The sequence below is a fragment of the Capra hircus genome, chromosome 22, assembly GCF_001704415.2.
Source record: "Capra hircus breed San Clemente chromosome 22, ASM170441v1, whole genome shotgun sequence".
Classification (NCBI taxonomy): Eukaryota; Metazoa; Chordata; class Mammalia; order Artiodactyla; family Bovidae; genus Capra; species Capra hircus.
In genome coordinates, this window is record NC_030829.1 from 5,897,254 (window position 1) to 5,915,953 (window position 18,700).

Consider the following 18,700-nt stretch of genomic DNA (forward strand, 5'->3'; position numbering starts at 1 on the left):
GGTACATCTACATTGCATTTTGGGATGTGTTTAGCCTGTATCTTACATAGCTACTTTCCAACCTACTTTTCTCTAATGAGAAAAGAAAGTTAAATTTCCTTTTTAATTCCTCTTTTATATATATATATGTGTGTGTGTGTATGAAGTGAAGTGAAGTGAAGTCGCTCAGTCGTGTCTGACTCTTTGCGACCCCATGGACTGTAACCTATCAGGCTCCTCTGTCCATGGGATTTTCCAGGCAATAGTACTGGAGTGGATTGCCATTTCCTTCTCCAGCGGATCTTCCCGACCAGGGGTCGAACCTGGGTCTCCCGCATTGTAGACAGGTCTCCCGCTTAACCGTCTGAGCCACCGTATATGTGAATATATATATATATTTGGCTGCACCAGGTCTTAGTTTGGCATACAGATCTTTTCTTAGTTGGGCATGTGGGAACTAGTTCCCTAACCAGGGATCGAACTTGTGCCCCCTGCATTGGGACTATACAATCTTTACCACTGGACCAACAGAAAAGTCCCTCTAATGCATTTTTGAGCCCACACTCCATACTCATAACCCTGATTGCTCTTAGGAGTGAATCCAAGTTTCAAAAAGACGTTTAAAAGGCCCCAGATGACTGGACTCCAGTGCCACCTCCAGGCATGCTCTCCAGGCAGCCACAGATGCTCTAGTTGAGTTGGGAAAGGGCCCTTTGCCAACCAGGCCTGTCACTCTTGTTTTGAGGCCTTGTACTCTTGAGTTTCCTACAGCTCGGCCAACCAGAAGGCTATCCAGGGTAGGGATTAAGACCAGAAGAATCACAAAGATCTAAATCCCAATCCTGTCCCTACCACTGCTTCCTGTGAATTCTGGCAAAGGACTTAACTCCCCTGTAAAATGGGTACCTTCCAATGGCTCATCTCAGGTTATTCTGATCATTATATCAGATAGATTGCCCTTGTCTGAGAGCCTTGCACACACTCAATACACAGGTACTGCCATTATTGCAGCTCTCTTTACTGGCTTTTTTAAAATTTTGTAACCTCATAGAAGAAGCATGGAACAACCTCCAGCCCTTCCACCTCTTTGGTTTTGTTGTTTGGTTGCCAAATCGAGTCTGAGTCTTTGTGACCCCGTGGACTGTAGCCTGCCAGGCTCCTCTGTCCATGGGATTTACCAGGCAAGAAAACTGCAGTGGGTAGCCATTCCCTTCTCCAGGAGATCTTTATGATCCATGGATCGAACCTGCATTTCCTGACTTGGCAGTCGGATTCTTTACCACTGAAACACCAGGGAAGACTCCTCAGCCTCTACCTGAAGATATATTCAGGGCCACACACAGTGAGTGTCCCATCCCAAATTGTGTCTCCCTGATGACAATCTGCCAGTGACACCAGATGGAGCCCAAGCCCTCTCCCACACACCTGCTTGTCCAGTGCATTTGGGGAGAGGCAGAGTGGTCTGTGAGCAGCCAGCTCCCAGCATCCTGGTGCCCAAGAATCAGCTCCAGATCCTTCAGCAGTTTGCCCCCAGGATCCTCAAGCAAACTGACTCTGGCATTTGGAGTTCTCTCTCTGGAACCCTCAGGCTTAAAAGTCACTCTTGTGAAAGCCCCAAAGTGAAAGCTTCTCAGTCATGTCCTACTCTGTGCGACCCCATGGACTGTCCACGGAATTCTCCAGGCCACAATAAATACTGGAGTGGGTAGCCTTCCCCTGCTCCAGGGGACCTTCCCAACCCAGGAATCAAACCCAGGTCTCTCACATTGCAGGCGGCTTCTTTACTAGCTGAGCCACAAGAGAAGCCCAAAAGTGCCAAAGCCCAGCTATATTGTAGTGCAGTCATGCATCCATTAAAACAACAAGCCAGCAACCAAAAAGTAATTTTTAATTAGCATTTTACGGCAGTTTCTCTCAAAGAACACCAAAGAGAAAATACAGAAGAACTTGTTAGAAATTCTCTTTTCCTTTTCTTTCATTTCCAATTATTCCCCAAACCCTGCTGCTGTCCCAGAGACTCTCAGCCTTCTCTCTAAAGCAAGACACACACATATACACACACTTGCATACAGCCTGCCAGAGGTACACCAGAGCTGGCTAGCCTCAGCTTGAAAGAGCCAGTTGTTCAGTTTTCAGGAATTTTGCCAGTCAGTTGTTCCATGCGGCCATTATTAAAAATTAAATTATAGACACTTACAACAAGATAAATTATACACCAAAGTGATAAATATGCAATGCTCGGAGGAAGGAATGAACATGGAACAACATGAGTGAATCTCAAAATAGTTATGCCGAAGCCGGGCAGAGGAAGAGTGCACACAGAATGATTCCATGTATAGAAAAAATCACCCTTGTAGTGACAGAAAGCCAAACGAGTGGTCATCTGAGGCTGGGGCTGGGAGGCAGTGGAAGGGACAGGTTATAAAGAGACATGAGGATATTCAGCGGTATTCAATATATTGTGGTGGTATTTTCACAGGTGTATATATATGTCAAACTATCAAATTCGTGTGTGTGCAGTTTATTGTATGTCAATTATACCTCAAGAACGCTGTAACAAACACTCAAAATCCATCACTCTACCTATTTGACTATATATACTCTTTTTCTCTCCTTTTTTTTTTTTCATTTGGCTGCATCAGGTGTTACTTGCAGCATGTGAGACCTAGTTCCCCCACCAGGGATCAAGCCTAGGCCCCCCGCGTTGGGAGCACAGAGTCTTAGCCACTGGACCACAGGGAAGTCCACATCTATATACCCTTAAGGTTTCTTCACACTCTGTGTCTGTAATGCGGCAATACTGTTCAATGGTGCTTCTGGTCTCTTCTCCCAATTCCATTTTCAGTGACCTCAGGTTGGGAGCCTGAAACCAGCCCTTGTGGGAGTGTTTACACCATGGAATCAGCAAATACTCCAAACCATGGCTTGATATTTTTGTTTTCTTGGCTGTCAGGACTTAAGACAGTCATGGAATAAATGTTATTAATAGCAATACAAGTTAAAATTGTGTTACGCCTCACACTGTGAACATCCTTCCCTGGTGGCTGAGACAGTAAAGAATCTGCCTGCAATGCAGGAGAACTGGGTTCGATCCCTGGGTGGGGAAGATCCCTGGAGAAGGAAACGGCAACCCACTCCATTATCCTTGCCTGGAGAATTTCATGGACAGAGGAGCCTGGAGGGCTCCAGTCCACGGGGTCACAAAGAATCGGACACCACTGACCGACTAACACTTTCACTTTCTTTTACATTGTGAACAAGATAAAAAAGTAAGAAATAGTTCAAAAACTATTATCCATTTCAGCAAAGGAGTCACTGACATCATTGATGAATGTGTAAAATTAAACATACTCTTTGTTGTTTCACTTTCTTGTGTCTAACTTAACATAAATGAAAATATTAACCAATTTTAGGTTAGGCCTATATTAATTTACCAGCTGCAATGGCTCTAAGAGTTCGGCAAAAATCAATGAAAGCATTCTGTGGGGATCAATTGTTTGTAAAGAATTTATAATAAAGAATATTACATATTTTATTATCTGTAAATTGTGCATGACACAATAAAATCTATAATAAACTTACGTATGTACGTGCAAACACACAGAGGTTTGTTTTTTTCAGAAAGCCTGTATGAAACATTCACCAGCATCGTGTCACTTTAATGCAACTGTGATATGTGCAAGATAACTAGTCCGTTTGACGGTGTCTCTTGTACTTCCTTCACGTCAGGTCTTCATTCTATAGTTCTCTGGTTAAGAGTATTTTTTAAACTAGTTTTGCTTGCTTTTCATTGCTCCTGTATGTGTTCAGTTTTCCCAATTCCAGAAAATAAGAAGGGAAGACTCTAGAATGACCAGATAAGCAAGAATCCTTCCTCCTTTGTGAAGGAGCAAGATCGCAACCACTTTAATGTTAACCTTCTCTCTTTGCCTTTCCTCCTGCCACGAGCACATTTCAGCTCAGTGCTTTGGAGCTGACAGGATGCTTTCACACAACGACGCTACGCTAACCCAGCTGGCTGCCCTCCCCTCCACACCCCCCTTAAGCCACTTCACTGAGATCCTGTCATGAAATCCGGCGTCTGGTGCTGATGGCATCGTAGACTGAAGGTGCGCAGGTGTTCCCTGCGTCACACCCTCCAAGCTCAGAAGTGACAAGCAAAAGCCTTGAATCCAAGATGGCCTGACCAGAAAATCGTATCAACACTGATGACAGAGATAGAAACCTTCGTCGGTTTTCCTACAAGACCTGGAAAGGCTCGAGAATGAAAAATACTCATTTATTTAGGTGGTGTATAAAAAAAAATTCAAGTGAACTTTTCCCCATGTTTTGTATTCTATTCACGTCACTCTTTTTTGCATCAACTATGGAAATGATTCAGAGGGTATATTTATGTAGCGTGCATCAAAACAGAGAAATTTCATTTGATTTGTTTTGTTACTAGTCACCCTAAAGCACAAAGCGTTGTATAAATTCCTCATGTGTGTGTGCGTGCTAAGTCGCTTCAGTTGTGTCCAACTCTTTTCAACTCTATGGATTATAACCCTCCAGGCTCCTGTGTCCATGAAATTCTTCAGGTGAGAATACTGGAGTGGGTTGCCATGCCCTCCTCTAGGGGATCTTCCTGACCCGGGGATCAAACCCAAATCTCTTAAATTTCCTGCATCGGCAGGATCTTCCTGCCCCAAGGATTGAACGCAGGTCTCCTGCATTACAGACAGATGCTCTACTGTCTGAGCCTCGAGGGAAGCCATATATGAAGTATGTATATGGTAAATACTAGCGGAATGAATGAATGAAAATCCTCTGGTGTCTGGATCAGCAGAAAGCATCACGCTGGTTGAAGGGAAAAGAAATGCTGGGTCCCAGGCCTGCTGTATTCAGCTGGGCGGGTTGGGTGCCTCATCGCTTGAGGAAGATGTGATCTGTGTCACGTCTGTGTGAAGGGCACCCCCAGCCGAGACCCAGGAAGACCCAACAGTGCCTCTCAATGATCATTCCCTGAAGGCAGGGACGTTGGGGCCTTTTTTAAATAGCTGTTATTGGAGTATAATTGCTTTACAATGTTAAGCTAGTCCCGCTGCCTAGCGAAGTGAATCAGATACATATAGATAGATGGTGGAGGTGGTTTAGTTGCTCAGTCGGGTCCGACTCTTTGCGACCCCATGGACTGTAGCCCGCGAGGCTCCTCTGTCCATGGGATTCTCCAGGCAAGAATACTGGAGTGGGTTGCCACTTCCTTCTCCAGGGGATCTTCCCAGGGATTCCCTGGCCCAGGAATCGAACCCGAGTCTTCTGCATTGCAGGCAGATTCTTTACCAGCTGAGCCACAAGGGAAGCCATTATATACATATTTATATATATAATCCCCTCTTTTCTGGGCTTCCTTCCCACTTGGGTCACCACAGGGCTTTGAGTACAGTTCCCTGTGCTATATATAGTACTATATAACGTACTATAGTACGTTCTCAGCAGTTGCCTATTAACACACATCTATGGAATCCAGAAAAATGGTATTGTACAGTTCAGTCACTCAGTCGTGTCCAACTCTGTGACCCCATGGACTGCAGCACACCAGGCCTCCCCTTCCATCACCAACTCCCAGAGCTTTCTCAAACTCATGCCCATCGAGACAGTGATGCCATCCAACCATCTCATCCTCTGTCGTCCCCATCTCCTCCTGCCTTCAGTCTTTTCCAGCATCAGGGTCTTTTCCAGTGAGTCAGTTCTTTGCATCACGTGGCCAAAGGATTGGAGCTTCAACTTCCTTCCAATGAATATTCAGGACTGATCTCCTTTAGGATGGACTGGTTGGATCTCCTTGCAGTCCAAGGGAATCTCAAGAGTCTTCTCCAACACCACAGTTCCAAAGCATCAATTCTTCAGCACTCAGCTTTCTTCACAGTCCAACTCTCATATCTATACATGACCACTGGAAAAACCAAAGCCTTGATTAGATGGACCTTTGTTGGTAAAGTAATGTCTCTGCTTTTGAATATGCTATCTAGGTTGGTCATAACTTTCCTTCCAAGGAGTAAGTGTCTTTTAATTTCATGGCTGCAGTCACCATCTGCAGTGAAAAATAAAGTGCTCTCACTGTTTCCATTTTTTCCCCATCTATTTGCCATGAAGTGATGGGGCTGGATGCCATGATCTTCGTTTTCTGAATGTTGAGTTTTAAGCCAGCTTTTTCACTCTCCTCTTTCACTTTCACCAAGAGGCCCTTTAATCCCTCTTCCCTCTCTGCCATAAGGGTGGCGTCATCTCCATGTCTGAGGTTATTGATATTTCTCCCTGCAATCTTGATTCCAGCTTCTGCTTCATCCAGTCTGGCATTTCACATGATGTACTTTCTACATGTAAGTTAAATAAACAAGGTGACAACATGCAGCTTTGATGTACTCCTTTCCCAATTTGGAACCAGTCTGTTGTTCCATGTCCAGTTCTAACTGTGGAAAGCGGTACAGATGCTCTTATTTGCAAGGCATAAATAGAGCCTCAGATGTAGAGAATGGGCACGTGGACCTGCCTTTTTTGCGTCAGTCTGCCCATACCTTGTTGAGGTGCTCTACACCTGGTAGGTCCAACTGGCTATTTGAGGAATGAGTGTATATGTCCAGGGAAATTTTTTACAAAGCCATGGTAGCTGAAGGATTGCCCTTCTCCATGTTAGGGATATTTTCATCTGTAGAACTGTGATGCATAGTCCAAAATGATGTCCTTTCCTCACTACAGGCATTCATTCACTGAGCAGAATATACCAAAAAGCCTGTTGTGTGCCCAGCACAGGCACTGCTCTGGACCCTAAAGGTATAGTGGTGAGAAACAAGAAGACCCTGGCCTCAGGGAGCTAACATTCTAGTGAGGACAGACAAGAAACAGACTAGCAATGCTTTGATGAACCTATTTGCAAAGCAAAAGTACAGATACATACAGAGAACAAACGTATGGACACCAAGCGAGGAAAGAGGGAGCGGGATGAATTGGGAGACTGGGATCAGCATATATACACTATTGATACCATTGATACCATGTGCAAAATAGCTGACTAATGAGAACCTACTGTTCAGCACAGGGCACTCTACTCAATGCTCCGTGGTGACCTAAGTGGGAAGGAAATCCAAGAAAGGGTGATATGTGTACACACACAGCTCATTCACGTTGCTGTACCACAGAAACTAACACAACATTATAAAGCAACTATACTCCAATAAAAAAGAAAGAAAGAAAAGAAAAAGATTAGCAAAGTAGGTGTATAATGCAACGTCAGGTTGTAGGAAATGATGAGAAGAAATTTAATGCCAAGTTCAAGGACAGAGGGGAATACAGCCATTTTAGGGAAGACGGTTGGGACAGGCCTCCATGAGGGCCTGATTTGTGAGCAGCTCTTTGTAGGTTCCATGAAGCCCTTCAGTTAAAAATCAGCATTTTGTTTTGTTTGTTTGTTTTCATTTCCATAAGTCACTTCCTATGCCAGGACACCAGTTCACAGCACCACTCAAGATACTGGTTTTGTTGTTGTTGTTCTTGTTTACATCTTTATATTCCAAGTCTATCTTTTTGGTATGGAATGCTGAATTTTTTTTTAAACATTCTCATTTCTTCAAGCAGGACACATTTTCTTTTCTTTTCTTTTTTTAAGGAACATGAATGAGGACGGATTGTCCATCCATGTGCCCATAGTTGTCCACGGTGAATCAGATTTTTGCTAAATATAATTTTTTTAATGGCTTTTTCCTGACCCTACCCCAGTTTCTAAGCATCTTCTCTGTGTAGGCTATTGGCAGTATGATCATAAAGCAAGACAGCTCATGCAAAAAGCCAACCAGAGTTTCACTATGGAAAATTAAGATGGTTGAATTTGTATGTCTTTCTTTCCCTAAGCATGTGAGGTAGCAAAAACCATTCACCATTGCTCTTTACAAAGACAGCCTAGTTAAATATTAACACTTTTCATCTAACAGAGGTTCCTGCTAGTCCTTATCAACCAAGTCCAATTTGACCAAAGCATTTTTTCTCTTCTTTTAGAAGGTATTTGTAGGCAGAGTATTATATTGAAGGCTCTATTATCCTCTGGAAAATAATTCCGGAACATTTTTTCCTTCCATGGAACACTGAGCAGTGAGGCAATGTGACATGCTTTATGATCAGACGGGTTGTGCTGAGAATATTCTTCGCTCTGGATGGACCGCATCGTAAGAGTCAAAAAACTCAAGTCAATTTCACTCGATCCCTACAATAGCATTTCTCTTCCTCACATCACCTTCCCAAGAAATAAATGATTGCTCATTTGGCAGGTCGAAATAATAGCCACATTCAGACTAGAGCTTCTGAAGTATCAGGATAGAGTGCGCTCAATGACATCGTGAACACTGGTTAAAATGCCGGTTTTGGTCCATAAGTCTTCTCTGAGTCTTTTGCAGCCCCATGGACTGTAGGTTCTCTGTCCATGGGATTTCCCAGGTAAGAATACTGGAGTGGGTTTTCATCTCCTTCTCCAGGGGATCTTCCTGACCCAGGGATCAAACGCAGGTATCCTGTATCGGCAGGCAGATACTTTACCACTGAGCCACCTGGGAAGCCCAAAATGCCAATCAGTCTTTCATAAAACCTTGAAAGAGACAATAAGACAATGTATATTCTTCTCCCTTTCCTAGCGTATTCTATATGAAAAATGTGCAGTTCACAATTTGGGGGAGAGGGGAGGAGAGAAAGCTATATACATTTTTATAACGCTCCCTGGATTTCGTGGTGATTCTCTTGTTCAGTCATTTTCTCCTTCCCCTTCTTCATTGTTCGCCTGCTCTGTGGCTGTATTTCTATGACTTAAAAAAAATATATATCTGTTTATTTATCTTTGGCTGCACTGGGTCTTCACCACTGCATGCAGGCTCTCTCTAGTTGTGGCGAGCTGGGGCTACGCTTAGTCATGGCGGGCAGGCTCTAGGACATACGGGCTCAGCAGCACTGGTGCACAGGCTTAGCTGCCCCATGGCACGTGTGGGAGCCTCCCTGACCAGGGATGGCACCCGCGCCCCCTGCGTTGGCGGGTGTATTCTTAGCCCCTGGACCACCAGGGGAGCCGTTTCCTAATTGTCTTAATCCCTCTTCCTCTCCTTTTACCCCTTCTCGCACAGCTGATCATAACACAGATTTCAAGTGCATTTGGAAATAGTTATTGTATCTCTGAAATTAAGTTTGCCATTCTTCATTGTAAAGTCAGATTTTGGAGGAGGAGAAAGGAACTAACATTTATTAAACACTTTAGTGCCAGACATTACGCAAGGTGCTCTGAGGACATAAATTCACGTAACCACTTCAGTAGTTGGTGGTAGATGATTATTATTCAGAAATCTTCACTCCCTCCTTCCCTCCCCACGTTCCTGGGAAGCATAGAGTTTCTGCTCCAAGGATGTTGAATTTGCCTATGCGACTTGCTTTCGCTTCTATGAGGTAGATTGTACTTCCCCTCCCCTTGGCTTTGGCATCAGTCACATGACCAACTTTGGGCAACTTTGCCCAACTTTAGGGTGTTAGTAGATGGGATCCAAGCAGAGACTTGAAACAGGGCAATGCATTCTCAGGCAGCCTTCTGGTCTCTGGAGGGAAATGAGACTCTCAGAGAACAAAACCACTGCAAACCAGCAGCACTGTTTGCAACAGCATGATGTGGAAACAGCCTAAATGTCCATCAACAGATGAATGGATACAAAAGTGTGTATTATATATGTATGTATGGAGTTGGTCGGAGAAGGCAATGGCACCCCACTCCAGTACTCTTGCCTGGAAAATCCCATGGGCGGAGGAGCCTGGTAGGCTGCAGTCCATGGTGTCGCAAAGAGTCGGACACAACTGAGCGACTTCACTTTCACTTTTCACTTTCATGCATTGGAGAAGGAAATGGCAACCCACTCCAGTGTTCTTGCCTGGAGACTCCCAGGGACGGGGGAGCCTGGTGGGCTGCCGTCTCTGGAGTCTCACAGAGTGGGACACGACTGAAGCAACTTAGCAGCAGCAGCAGCAGTATGGAGTTGGTGATGGACAGAGAGGCCTGCTGTGCTGCAGTTCATGGGGTCGCCAAGAGTTGGACATGACCGAGCAACTGAATGGAACTGAACTGAACTGAACTGATGTATGTGTGTGTGTGTGTGTGTGTGTGTGTGTGTGTGTTTGTGTGTGTAACCAAAAATTTCTTATAGGTTTTTCCATAAATTTTGCAAAAATTTGAATGAATTTTTTGGCCAACCCAACTGTCTACATGTCTGCCTATCTATCTATATATACAGGGAACTATTAGTCAGTAAAAGGGATGAAATATAATGCTATTTGCAGCAACATGGTGCACCTAGAGATGATCATACTAAGTGAAGTCAGAAAAAGAAAGACAAATACCATATGAAGAACCTAAAAACTGATTCAGATGAACTAATTTACAAAACAGAAACAGACTCATAGACTTAGCAAACAAACTGATGTTACCAAAGGGAAAAGAAGGGGAGGGATAGATTAGGAGTCTGGGATTAACAGGCACACAGAATTACATGTGAAATAGACAAGCAGCAAGGACCTACTGTATGGCATATAAGATATTCAGTATCTTAAAATAACCTATAATAGAAAAGAATCTGAAAAAGAATATATATATATGAGTCATTTTTGCTGTACACCTGAAATTAACACAGCTTTGTAAATAAACTATACTTCAGAAAAAGAATAATTAAAAAAAAACCTCTCCAACCTTCATTAGCCAACTCCCAGCTGACCTCACATGACATAAACAAAGACTTGCATGCAACTGAGGTTTTGTGATTTTTGTTACACACCAATAGCTAACCAATGCACAATCCTATGAACTAAATAGCAATATCCCTTTCTAACAAAACTGGAAACAAAACGAGAAACAAGCCTGCGGTCACCAGCTAGAATGCTGAAGAACTGGGATTCACACAAAAATCTGTCTGATCTAAACTCCAGCCGTTTTTTACTTGAAGCATGTCTCTTATTTAAGCTTTATATTCCTCTTCCCATAAAATGAATGAAACTGATGGGTTCCCTCCCTGGATCGGGAAGATCTGCTGGAGAGGGAAGTGGCAACCCACTCCAGTATTCTTCCCTGGAAAATCCCACGGACAGAAGAGCCTGGTGGGGTCCATGGGGGTCACAAAAGAGTCAGACACAACTGAGAGTCTAAACAACAACAGTCTTCCCTAGAAAGTGTTTTCTTTTCCCAGCCCAGAAATTTGACTTCCTAGGCTCACTTTTCTCCTTTCTTGTGTGAGTTCTCAATATGGCCTACTGAGAACAGAAGCAAAAACCTAATAACTGGTTATTCCAAAAATGTAATTTATATATATATGTAATTTCTTTCTTAAGCTCAGAATTAATCAAATATGAAGAGCAAGCCCTGGATGCCAGCATGTGATGGGAAATCACTTTCTCCTCTTCTCTAGCCTGGAGGTCAAGTGCATGATAAAAGGGGAGTATTCCAAGCACTAGGTCCTATAACACGATTCTCAATACTCAGCAGGAATGGGTCGCCTTACTGCTGAGTCACTTGTCATTATTTTTCGGAACTAATAGGACTGAAGAGAAAAAGAATGAGGAGGCAGGATAGATACAGTGCCCAGTAGTTTAAGAGGTCAGAAGACTCCCCTGGCTCTTTGAGATTGATCAGTTTAACTTTAATATCTGCAAAGGAACTCTACAGAAGAGTCAGTCAATTTGAAATGATGCTGTAGTCAACTCAATTGCCAACAAAAAGGGTTCCCATTTCGCTAGCTTAACCTTGTGTGGTGAATCTTTAAATATCACCAACACTGGCTGTCAAGTTGATGGGGAATACCGTTTTATTTTTTGGTAAATCCATCTTTGGGATACAATTCCAAGTTTCTCAGTTTAGGCCCTGTTGACATTTTGACTCAGATAAGGCTTCCCAGGTGGCTCAGTGGTAACAAATGTGCCCGCCGATGCAGGACACATGAGTAAAACCCCTGGGTTGGGAAGATCCCCTAGAGAAGGAAATGGCAACCCGCTCCAGTATTTTCGCCTGGGAAATCTCATGGACAGTGGAGCCTGGTGGGCTACAGTCCATGGTGTTGCAAAGACTCAGATGTGACTTAGGAGCTAAAAAACAACAAGCCTTTGATATGGCTGCCCTAGGCATAGCAGATGTTTAGCGGTACACAGTGGCCTGGACCCCCAAGCTGTCAAAGTCCAGACATTGCCAAATGCCCCTGGGGGGTGTGAAAATAACCGCTGATTGAGAATGACTGGGACACATAAATACCATCTCTAATTGCATTTGTGTGTATGCTTGGGTTTTTGTCTTTTTGTTTTTTCTTTTCCTTGCCAGATCTTAGTTACAGCACATAAGATGTTTTACTTAGAGCAGACAAACTCTTAGTTGTGGCATGGGGTATCCAGTTCCTGGATCAAGGATGGAACCGGGGCCCTCTGCGTTTGGAGCATGGAGTCTTAGCCACGGGACCACCAGGCAAGCCCCTCTAATCACATTTGCTTGATGTAACGGACAGTAATGTGACCTGCTCTCCTTCAGCCTTCGCAGACTTTGAGCTGTAGCCGCTGGTCTTGTACACAGCGGGGTGACATAGGTTGTCAGTTCTCAAAGCCACACAGCCTTGCCCTGTTCCTTCAGGGAATCAGCAGCCGGCGGGGCCGCGGGGACAAGTGTGGTTCTACAGATGGTGCCTGCCGTTCCTTCCGCCCCTGCCCTTACCTCCCTCGCCACCCCACCCCGGGTGTCTGCCACCTGGTAAGCTATTTGAGGACACCCCAGTGGCTCTGCTGTCAGTGCCCATCAGGATGTCCCTGTTGCCTCTGGGGGCATTTAAAGATGCCAGTCCTGGAGATGGCAGACTGATACCCCTTCCCTCGAGTCCTGCACTGGGCACCCGTCATAGGGCCTCTGTGCTCCAGGCTGCTTCACCTGAGCTCCAGACAAATATCGAGTGACGTGAGTCTCCCTCACCTCTGGGGACCTGGCAGGAAAAGAACCCTCTGGGGGAAGTGGTTCTCAAACCATTAGGCCAGGACTTCTCAAATGGACTTGCATGAAGAACCAGGCGGGAGGATATATTAAAAGGTAGACTCTGATTCAGGAGGTCAGGGATGGGGCCCCCGGGTGAGGCAGGTCCTGTCCTCCGCTTTAAGCCCCACCATTGTAGCAGGTGTCAGAGTCCCCTGGGGTGCAGGTTCCTAGGCCCTTCCATCAGAGATTCTGATTCAGAGGGTCTAAGTGGAACCCAGACCTCTATGTTTTCTGGGATCTTTTTTACCTTCTTTTTTCTTTTTGTGTTCTTTTCCATTATGGTTTATCACAGGATATTGAATATAGTTCCCTGTGCTAGACAATAGAACCTTGTTGCTTATCCATCCTAGGAATAACAGCTTACATCTGTTAACCTCAACCTTCCTCTCCATCCCTCCCCAACCCCTCCCTCTTGGCAACCACAAGTTTGTTCTCTACAGGTGTTTGTTTTTCAATGACTTTCACCAGGTATCTCAGAGTTCAGCTTAGAGAACCACCTCATTGCTGCTACCCTTATCTTTGTAAGACTAAGAAACACATTCCCAGAGGCTGGGTCTACTAGTCTGGCTCCACGCGAATATTTTCTTCCTGGTCATAAGCTCTCTCCCTACAGGCAAACCGCCAAGTGCAAACACCTCTCTGATTGCACCCACAGGTCATCAGATACACTCAGATGAGCCCAAGCACCGAGCAGCTAACCCAGGCTCCCAGCATATGGAAAAGGAAGAAAGTTTGGATGTCCTTCCAGGCTGGAGTGAAAGAGAAAGTAAAGTCGCTTAGTCTGTCCTACTCTTTGCGACTCCACAGGACTGACTGTAGCCTACCAGACTCCTCCGTCCATGGGATTTTCCAGGCAAGAATACTGGAGTGGGTTGCCATTTCCTTCTCCAGGCTGGAGTACAATCGTTAAATAAAAGGCACAACTGTGAGCCCACACAGGAAGTATGTGCATGATTCAGCCGCCTAGAAATGCAGAGCTGGGAAACCACAGGTCTTGCGGACCTTGGGCCATGGCCCTCCTTGCCCCTTGAGCAGTTGCGCCAGACGCAGAAGGTTAGAGAGATTCACTCGTGTCACGCTTTAGATTCCACACATAAGTGATATCGTACAGCGTTTGTCTTTCTCATTCTGACTTACTTCGCTCTAGTATGATCATTTTTAGGTCCATCCATGTTGCTGCAAATGGCATTATTTCCTTCTTTTTCATGGCTGAGTAATATTCCATTGTATATAGGTACCAATCTTCTTTATCCATTCATCTGTCAGTGGACACTAGGTTGCTTCCACATCTTGGCTATTGTGAATAATGCTGCAATGAACACTGGGGTGCAAATATCTTTTTGAATTAGAATTTTCTTCAGATATACACTCAGGGATGGGATTCCTGGATGACATAATGAGCTCTGTTTTCAGTTTTGTAAGGAACCTCCATATTGTTCTCCATAATAGCTGCACCAACTTACATTCCCACCAACAGCATAGGAGGGTTCCCTTTTCTCCACATCCTCCCCAGCATTTGTCATTTACAGAGTTTTTAATGATGGCCATTCTGACCAGTGTGTGGTGGTACCTCATTGTAGTTTTGACTTGCATTTCTCTAATAATTAGCAATCAATTCAGTTCAGTTCAATTCAGTTCAGTCGCTCAGTCATGTCCGACTCTTTGCGACCCCATCAATCACAGCACGCCAGGCCTCCCTGTCCATCACCAACTCCCGGAGTTCACTCAGACTCACGTCCATCGAGTCAGTGATGCCATCCAGCCATCTCATCCTCTGTTGTCCCCTTCTCCTCCTGCCCCCAATCCCTCCCAGCATCAGAGTCTTTTCCAATGAGTCAACTCCTCGCATGAGGTGGCCAAAGTACTGGAGTTTCAGCTTTACCATCATTTCTTCCAAAGAAATCCCAGATCTCCTTCAGAATGGACTGGTTGGATCTCCTTGCAGTCCAAGGGACTCTCAAGAGTCTTCTCCAACACCACACTTCAAAAGAATCAATTCTTCGGCGCTCAGCCTTCTTTACAATCCAACTCTCACATCCATACATGACCACTGGAAAAACCATAGCCTTGACTAGACGAAACTTAGTCAGCAAAGTAATGTCTCTGCTTTTGAATATACTATCTATGTTGGTCATAACTTTTCTTCCAAGGAATAAGTGTCTCTTAATTTCATGGCTGCAGTCACCATCTGCAGTGATTTGGGAGCCCAAAAAAATAAAGTTTGATACTGTTTCTACTGTTTCCCCATCTATTTCCCATGAAGTGATGGGACCAGACGCCATGATCTTCATTCTCTGAATGTTGAGCTTTAAGCCAACTTTTTCACTCTCCTCTTTCACTTTCATCAAGAGGCTTTTCAGCTCCTCTTCACTTTCTGCCATAAGGGTGGTGTCATCTGCATATCTGAGGTGATTGATATTTCTCCCTGCAATCTTGATTCCAGCTTGTGTTTCTTCCAGTCCAGCGTTTCTCATGATGTACTCTGCATAGAAGTTAAAGAAGCAGGGTGACAACATACAGCCTTGATGTACTCCTTTTCCTATTTGGAACCAGTCTGTTGTTCCATGTCCAGTTCTAACTGTTGCTTCACTGACCTGCATACAGATTTCTCAAGAGGCAGGTCAGGTGGTCTGATATTCCCATCTCTCTCAGAATTTTCCACAGTTTATTGTGATCCACACAGTCAAAGGCTTTGGCATAGTCAATAATTAGCAATATGGAGCATCTATTCATACGCCTATTGGCCATTTGCACTTCTTTGGGGAAAAAATGACTAGTATAAAAATAGTATTTAAATACCACAGTTTAGGAGAGTTCACATTTTTCTGAGTGTCTCTCCTTGATGGCATCTTTGCATATGAATGTTCACTGCTTTTCCCTCCAGTATTTCTCTAAGCTCAACCCCATCCCCCCTCCATTACCCACCAACCCCATAATGGCATCCATCAAGCATTTCAATACGAACAGTACACAAAGCTACATCCAGACAAATCTGGCAGGATCAGGCTAATTCTACCCAGGAAGAAAATGTCATTCTCTATTTTCATAATAGACTTTTGAAGAAACCTATCATATTCCTCTCCTCCTTTATGAAAACCTATATTGTAAAGGATAAGCCACTGAGCCAAAACAGATCAATAAATATGCCATGTGGTTCATCTTAATTCCAGTTTTCTCTGGTTCTAACTTCAAAATAGATTTCCATCTCATTGCACACTATTTTTACAAGAAGAATGATCAACTGTTTACATTTTAGGTTATCATCCAATCTCCTAATCTCTGAAGAAATATGGATACAGTGTCCATGTAACATAGATCTTCTGGGGCCAACCTGATTTCAAATGCTTTTCAGTTGTCATCTCTCGGTCCTGGACTGTGGTTCACTCTGTGTCTGAGAATGCATTCATATTTTCCCCTTTTAACATAAGGAAATACTGGCTCCTTCAATCTGAAAATTTACTATCTCATACTTTTGCTGGAATACATTTTTTAAATAGGCTACCCAGAAACGAACTGCCCTTTTCTCATGTATTTATTTATTTGTTGGCTGCCCTGGGTCTTAGTTATGGCATATGGACTTCTCTCTACTTGTGGCGTGTGGGCCACAAGTACTGCACAGGCTTAGTAGTCGCAGTATGTGCATGGGGCTTAGTTGCCCCATGACATGTGGGATCTTAGTTCCCCAACCATTGTCCCCTGCATTGGAAGGCAGATTCTCAACTACTGAACAATCAGGGAAGTCCCATTGGAAAAGATTTGATTCAATTAACCTGAATCCTTCTCAAATCTTCCCTCACTCCCAGTTCTGCTTTTCCTTCTAATCCCTAAGGGCCTACATCCATTTCTATTATGTCACGTTTCTATTATCTACCTAAGGATTATTTATTATGCTAATATTATTGTGATGATAATATTATCAGAATCTAATATATTACCATATATGATTACGTTATTGTATATTATTGCAATAGTTGCTTGCTTTGCTGTTTCACGTGTAGGTGTTAAGTTGTTCAGTCATGTCCGACTCTGCGCAACCCCATGGACTGTAGCCCTCCAGGCTCCTCTGTCCATGGAATTTTCCAGGCAAGAATACTGGAGTGGGTTGTCATGCCCTCCTCCAGGGGATCTTCCCAATCTAGGGATCAAATCTAGGTCTCCTGCATTGCAGGCAGATTCTTGACCCTCTGAGCCACCAGGGAAGCCCACTGTTGGGCTGTACATTCGTATGTGTCTATCTCTTTTGTGGGGCTTCCCTGCTGGCTCAGTGGTAAAGAAGCCACCTGCCAGTGCGGCAGAGTCAGGTTCAATCCCTGGGTTGGGGAGACCCCCTGGAGAAGGAAACGGCAGCCCACTCCAGTATTCTTGCCTGGAAATCCAACGGACAGGCGAGCCCGGTGGGCTACAGTCCATGGGGCTGCAAGAGAGTCAGACATGACAACAGCTAAAACAACAAGAATTTTGTATATATTTATTACTCATGCACTTATCTGTTTGCTTACTTATTTGGCTGTGCTGGGTCTTAGCTGTGGCTTGTGGGATGTTTTAGTTGCAGCATATGGGATCTAGTTCCCTGACCAGAGGTGGAACCCAGGCCCCCTGCATTGAGAGACTGCAGCCTAGCCACTGGACCACCAGGGAAGTCCCATATGCATCTGTCTTGCCCAGATCATTATCTTTTTGGAAACAGGGACCCACGGCATTTACTTTTAAATCTACATGCGTGACACAATGTATGTTCAATTACCATATATTTCAAGTTAACAAAAATAAGTAAGTAAGTGCAGTTTTGCTCATAATTAAGTACAGAAGTGGGATTTCTGGGCACTTTGGGTCTATTTAAGATGGATCACCCAGGCAACAAAAGTGGCTTGGTGTGGATGGGAGGTAGAAAGGGGATCGTGCTAATGGGGGAGGTGAAAGGGAGCCAGCGACAAATGCGACCTCCTTCCAGTTTTGTCTAAAGTCATCTTGTCCACAGCAATCACTTGAAGGCTCAGTTTAATAGTGAGAAGGGAGGTCAAGGGCCGAGGGCAGACTTAGTGGAACTAGAAATTAAATAAGTTCTGCAGGTGGAGAATGAAGAGTAAATGCCCTGCTGCTACACTCCAAGAACGTCCTCAAGAAAAAGACGTCCCATTAATTTGGAGAGCCAGAAATGCGGTTCAAAAGAGAGATTGTTTCCCCACTCTATAAAAAGCTAACTGCCAGACGCTCTTGTCGGCCGATCCTGTGAGATGTGATCGTGGAATATGGCTTTTTTCAATGCAAGTGTTTTCCCTTTCACCAGGGAACTGAGGCTTTTAAACGGAATGCTCAACAAATAAAATCAGGTAAAATTTCAAGGGTACTCAAAAAGAGTTAATTTTATTTTTATCCTCTAGAAGAGGTGATCCAGAGGAAGAGGAAATTCTCTTGAATGATGAGAGAGAGAGAGAGAGTTTGGATCTGAACCCTCAAACTCCAGTCACTTCCCATAGCATCCACATCCACCAACCCAATTTATTTTCTACCAAAACAGGCAAAACTCACCCTCCCAAAGTCATATTTTTCCAGAGTTGGAGAGAGGTCTACAGTTTGCATATTTCTTGACTCATCTGAGAAATCCGGATGCTTCCTCCCCCAGGTTCCGATTTTTGATCTGTGAATTTTATTTTTGCCTTGGTTGACAAAAGA